Genomic DNA, 6,575 nt, shown 5'->3' on the forward strand with positions numbered 1-6,575 from the left:
CACCGCCTGGAACACAGTCCTGATGAAAAGCTGAATCAGAAAGTCATCAAGCCTCTAGATCAACTACAGCTCATTGTGAACATAAGGGACAGATTCACATTTCGAGTGAAAACACAGTCAACCAAAACCAGAATGTTGACAATTCTCCAGGGCAGAAAAATGGTGCACTTTTTATATTGATTAAATAGCCTTTCACAGCCATAAAAAGGAATGCATTTGACTCAGTTCTAATGAGGTGGATGGACCTAGAGCTTTTAATACAGAGTGAAGTAAGTCAGAAAGAGAATAAATCTTATATATTAACACATGTGTATGGAATCTAGAAAGATGGTGGTACTGAGGAACCTATCTGTAGGGCAGCAGTAGAGACACAGTCATAGAGAACAGACTTGTGGGCACAGTGGGGGAAGGAAAGGGTGGGACGAATTGAGAGAGGAGCACTGAAACATATCCATTACCAGGTGTAAATTAGATCACTAATGGGAAGTTGGTCTATAACACCGGGAGCTCAGACCCAGTGCTCTGTGACAACCTAGAGGGGTGGATGGGGTGGGAGGTGGGAGAGGAGGCCCAGGAAGGAGGGGACATATGTGTACCTATGGCTGATTCATGGCGATGTATGGTGGAAACCAATGTAATATTGTAAAGCAATTATCTTCCAATTAAAAATAAATAAATTTAAATATAAATAAATAAATAAACGATATGACCCAAAGTGAAGAGCCAATACAGGCATATCTCAGAGATGTTGAATCATTGGGGTCATAAAGAGTCAAACACGAGTGAGCAACTGAATTGCAGTATTTTACAACTGGTAAGCAGAATTGCAATTTCTCCTTGAAGGCATTATGCCCCCTAGAGGCTAATTGGTGTGACAGTTGGACAGTGTCTAAACTCTCGACAACACCTTAAACCACTTTATTCCACTGTGTGTAGTTGGATTTTTGAAAAAAAATTTTTTTACAGTATTATGAGTCAACTATACTTCAATTAAAAAAAAGAAGTTAATGTAAGAGTCAACTACTACATGTAAGTCCTGTTTTGATGGTCTGTGTCTAGGGCCTTATCTTAGGGGTTACTTGATAGATTTCAGAATCTAGTCAGCCCTTCACCACTCCACTTCCCGCTCCCTGGTTTTCCTTCCTGAAGACTGGAGCTCCTTACCTCTTACATCCCGTTTCCCTCCTTGCCTGTGTGCTCAGCAAACAGAACTCCTTGAAGAAGAAGACAAGGAGGACACCTTCCCATTTACCCTCTTCCACCTTTTTGTGCAAGGCTGGACGCAAGTGCGATGTTTATTCAATGCTGTGCTGCTTGAATTAATATCAGATGTTAAATTCCCCTCCTCCTGGTTGGGGTCCAGTTGGGCTTGGGGTCCCCCCACAATGGAGTCTCTCAGGTCATGTGTAGACTGTAGGGAGTTGAGAAGTGTAAGAGGACTGGGAGGGAGCAGGGTTTGAGTGGGACCCCCAGTTTCACAGCCCCTACCCCGCAGGGTCCTTGGTCATCAAAAATTCAAGCAGCCAAAGAAATAATCAGTAAACAATCTATAATGGGAATAGGGAAGCATTTTGTTTGAAGCAAATTGAGGATTATACTCTAGAGACAGATGCTCAGATAACTCTGAGGAACTGCTTTCTTGAAGCACCTTTTTCAATACTGTCTTATACCTTGTCTGACCAAAGAGCAAACACCACGCATGACAGGGTGCTCTCCTTCAAGGTTTCAAGAGACAAACTAGTGCACAGACAGTGAGATGACAGGACCCTGGTGTCTAGGAAGGGAACTTTACCTTCCAAGGCATGGACCTGTGAGAAGACAGTTGCTCATCCTTATCTTCAAAACAGAGTTTTTAAAAATTAATTTAATTATTTTATTTGGAGGCTAATTACTTTACAATATTGTAGTGGTTTTTGCCAAACATTGACATGAATCAGCCTCAGACGCAAATGTGTTCCCCATCCAGAGCCCCCCTCCCACGTCCCTCCCCATCCCATCCCCCAGGGTCATCCCAGTGCACCAGCCCTGAACACCCTGTCTCATTCATCAAACCTGGACTGGCGATCTGCTTCACATATGACAATATACACGTTTCAATCCTATCCTCTCAAATCATCCCACCCACACCTTCTCCCACAGAGTCCAAACAACTGTTCTTTACACCTGTGTCTTTTACTGTCTCACATATAGGGTCATCGTTACCATCTTCCTAAATTCCATATATATGCGTTAGTAACTGTATTGGTGTTTTTCTTTCTGACTTACTTCACTCTGTATAATAGGATCCAGCTTCATCCACCTCATTAGAACTGATTCAAATGCATTCTTTTAATGGCGGAGTAATACTCCATCGTGTATATGTACCACCACTTTCTTATCCATTCATCTGCTGATGGACATGTAGGTTGCTTCCATGTCCTGGCTATTATAAACAGTGCTGCGATGAACATTGGGGTATATGTGTCTCTTTCAATTCTGGTTTTCTCAGTGTGTATGCCCAGCAGTGGGATTGCTAGGCCGTATTGCAGTTCTATTTCCAGTGTTTTAAGGAATCTCCACACTGTTCTCCACAGTGGCCGTACTAGTTTGCATTCCCACCAACAGTGTAAGAGCTTTCCCTTTTCTCCACACCCTCTCCAGCATTTACTGTTTGTAGACTTTTTGTTAGCAGCCATTCTGACCAGCATGAGATGGTACCTCATTGTGGTTTTGGTTTGCATTTCTCTGATAATGAGTGATGTTGAGCATCTTTTCTTGTGTTAGCCATGTGTATGTCTTCTTTGGAGAAATGTCTGTTTAGTTCTTTGACCCATTTTTTGATTGGGTCATTTATTTTTCTGAAATTGAGCGCAGGAGCTGCTTGTGTATTTTTGAGATTAATTCTTTGTAAGTTGCTTTGTTTGCTATTCTTTTCTCCAATTCTGAAGGCTGTCTTTTCACCTTGTTTATGGTTTCCTTCGTTGTGCAAAAGCTTTTAGGTTTAATTAGGTCCCATTTGTTTATCTTTGCTTTTATTTCCATTACTCTGGGAGGTGGGCCATAGAGGATCCTGCTGTGATTTATGTCAGAGAGTGTTTTGCCTATGTTTTCCTCTAGGAGTTTTATAGTTTCTGGTCTTACATTTAGATATGTAATCCATTTTGAGTTTAGTTTTGTGTATGGTGTTAGAAAGTGTTCTAGTTTCATTCTTTACCAAGTGGTTGACCACTTTTCTCAGCACCACTTGTTAAAGAGATCATCTTTTCTCCATTGTATATTCTTGCTTCCTTTGTTAAAGATAAGGTGTCCATAGGTGCATGAATTTATTTCTGGGCTTTCCATTTTGTTCCATTGATCTATATTTCTGTCTCTTTGCCAGTACCATACTGTCTTGATGACTGTAGCTTTGTAGTATAGTCTGAAGTCAGGCAGATTGATTCCTCCAGTTCCATTCTTCTTTCTCAAGATTGCTTTGGCTATTCGAGGTTTTTTGTATTTCCATACAAATTGTGAAATCATTTGTTCTAGGTCTCTGAAAAACACCATTGGTAGCTAGATAGGGATTGCATTGAATGTGTAAATTGCTTTGGGTAGTATACTCATTTTCAGTATATTGATTCTTCCAATCCACAAACATGGTATATTTCTCCATCTATTTGTGTCCTCTTTGATTTCTGTCATCAATGCTTTATAGTTTTCTATATATAGGTCTTTTCTTTCTTTAGGTAGACTTATTCCTAAGTATTTTATTCTTTTTTTGCAATGGTGAATGGAAGTTTTTCCTTAATTTCTCTTTCTGTTTTCTCATTGTTGGTGTATAGGAATGCAAGGGATTTCTCTGTGTTAATTTTATATCCTGCAACTTTACTATAGTCATTGATTAGCTCTAGTAATTTTCTGGTGGAGTCTTTAGGGTTTTCTATGTAGAGGATCATGTCATCTGCAAACAGTGAGAGTTTTAATTCTTCTTTTCCAATCTGGATTCCTTTTATTTCTTTTACTTCTCTGATTGCTGTGGCTAAAACTTCCAAAACTATGTTGAATAGTAGTGGTGAGAATGGGCACTTGTCTTGTTCCTGACTCTTGGGGAAATGCTTTCAATTTTTTCCCCATTGAGGATAATGTTTGCTGTGGGTTTATAATATATGGCTTTTATTATGTTGAGGTATGTTCCTTCTACTCCTGCTTTCTGGAGGATTTTTATCATAAATGGATGTTGAAATTTATCAAAGGCTTTCTCTACATCTATTGAGATAATCATATGGTTTTTATCTTTTAATTTGTTAATGTGGTGTATCACATTGATTGATTTGTGGATATTAAAGAATCCTTGCATCCTTGGGATAAAGCCCACTTGGCCATGATGTATGATCTTTTTAATATGTTGTTGGATTCTGTTTGCTGAATTTCATTAAGGATTTTTGCATCTATGTTCATCAGTGATATTGGGCTGTAGTTTTCTTTTTTTTGTGGCATCTTTGTCAGGTTTTGGTATTAGGGTGATGGTGGCCTCATAGAATGACATTGGAAGTTTACCTTCCTGCAATTTTCTGGAAGAGTTTGGGTAGGATAGGTGTTAACTCTTCTATAAATTTTTGGTAGAATTCAGCTGTGAAGCCATCTGGTCCTGGGCTTTTGTTTGCTGGAAGATTTCTGATTTCAGTTTTGATTTCCGTGCTTGTGATGAGTCTGTTAAGATTCTCTATTTGTTCCTGGTTCAGTTTTGGAAGGTTATACTTTTCTAAGAATTTCCCCATTTCTTCCAAGTTGTCCATTTTATTGGCATATAGTTGCTGATAGCAGTCTCTTATGATCCTGTGTATTTCTGTGTTGTCTGCTGTGATTTCTCCATTTTCATTTCTAATTGTGTTGATTTGCTTCTTCTGCCTTTGTTTCTTGATGAGTCTGGCTAACGGTTTTTCTATTTTATTTACCTTCTCAAAGAACCAGCTTTTAGCTTTGTTGATTTTGGCTATGATCACCTTTGTTTCTTTTGCATTTCTTTCTGCCCTAATTTTTAAGATTTCTTTCCTTCTACTAATCCTGGGGTTCTTCGTTCCTTCCTTTTCTAGTTGCTTTAGGTGTAGAGCTAGGTTATTTATTTGGCTTTTCTCTTGTTTCTTGAGGTAAGCTTGTATTGTTATGAACGTTCTCCTTAGCACTGAGTCCCATAGGTATTGGGTTGTTGTGTTTTCATTAACAATAGTTTTTATGCATATTTTGATTTCTTTCTTGATTTCTTTAGTGATTTGTTGGTTCTTCAGAAGCGTGTTGTTCAGCCTCCATATGTTTGTATTTTTAACAGTAGTCTTTTTTTGTATTTTTTCCCTGTAGTCTTACTGCATTGTGATCAGAAAAAAATTCTTGGAATGATTTCAATTTTTTTGAATTTACCAAGCCTAGATATATGGCCCATGATGTGATCTAGCCTCTAGAAGGTACTGTGTGCACTTGAGAAAAGGGTGACATTCATTGTTAGGGTAAAATGTCCTATAGATATCAATTAGGTCTAATTGGTCCATTGTGTTATTTAAAGCTTGTGTTTCCTTGTTAATTTTCTGTTTAGTTAATCTATCCATAGGTGTGAGTGGGGTATTAAATTCTCCCACTATTATTGTGTTCCTGTTAATTTCCCCTTTCACACTTGTTAGCGTTGCCTTACATATTGCGGTGCTCCTGTGTTGGGTGCATGTACATTTTTAATTGTTATATCTTCTTCTTGGATTGACCCTTTGATCATTATGTAGTGTCCTTCTTTGAGTCTTTCATGGCCTCTATTTCAAAGTCTATTTTATCTGATATGAGTATCACTACGCCTGTTTTCTTTTGGTCTCCATTTGTGTGAAATATCTTTTTCCAGCCCTTTACTTTCAGTCTGTATGTGTCCCTTGTTTTGAGGTGGGTCTCTTGTAGACAGCATATATAGGGGTCTTGTTTTTTGTATCCATTCAGCCAGTCTTTGTCTTTTGGCTGGGGCATTCAACCAATTTACATTTAAGGTAATTATTGACAAATATGATCCTGTTGCCATTTACTTTGTTGTTTTGGGTTCGAGTTTATAAACCATTTGTGTGTTTCCTGTCTAGAGAAGATCCTTTAGCATTTGTTGAAGAGCTGGTTTGGTGGTGCTGAATTTCTCAGCTTTTGCTTGTCTGTAAAGCTTTTGATTTCTCCTTCATATTTGAATGAGATCCTTGCTGGGTACAGTCATCTGGGTTGTAGGTTTTTCTCTTTCATCAGTATAAGTATGTCCTGCCATTCCCTTCTAGCCTGAAGAGTTTCTATTGAAAGACCAGCTGTTATCCTTATCCCCATTGTGTTATTTGTTGTTTTTCCCTTTCTGCTTTTAATATTTCAAAACAGTTTTCTTTACCTCAAGGTTAAAGCAGATGTGCTTTGAGGGTCTGACAGGCTGTGTTTTTTACACAAAGTTCAGGCTGAACCACAGATAAGCCAAACTGACTTCCCCATATCTCAGCATGTGAACTATTTCTCCATCACAGAATATAAAATATCTTAAGAACACGTGATCCTGCAGTTCTACCTCTGAGGATAAACCCAGAAGAGTTGAAATCACACTTGGGAAGAGACATGTG

This window comes from Bos taurus, chromosome 18 (genome assembly GCF_002263795.3).
Source record: "Bos taurus isolate L1 Dominette 01449 registration number 42190680 breed Hereford chromosome 18, ARS-UCD2.0, whole genome shotgun sequence".
NCBI classification, from domain to species: Eukaryota; Metazoa; Chordata; class Mammalia; order Artiodactyla; family Bovidae; genus Bos; species Bos taurus.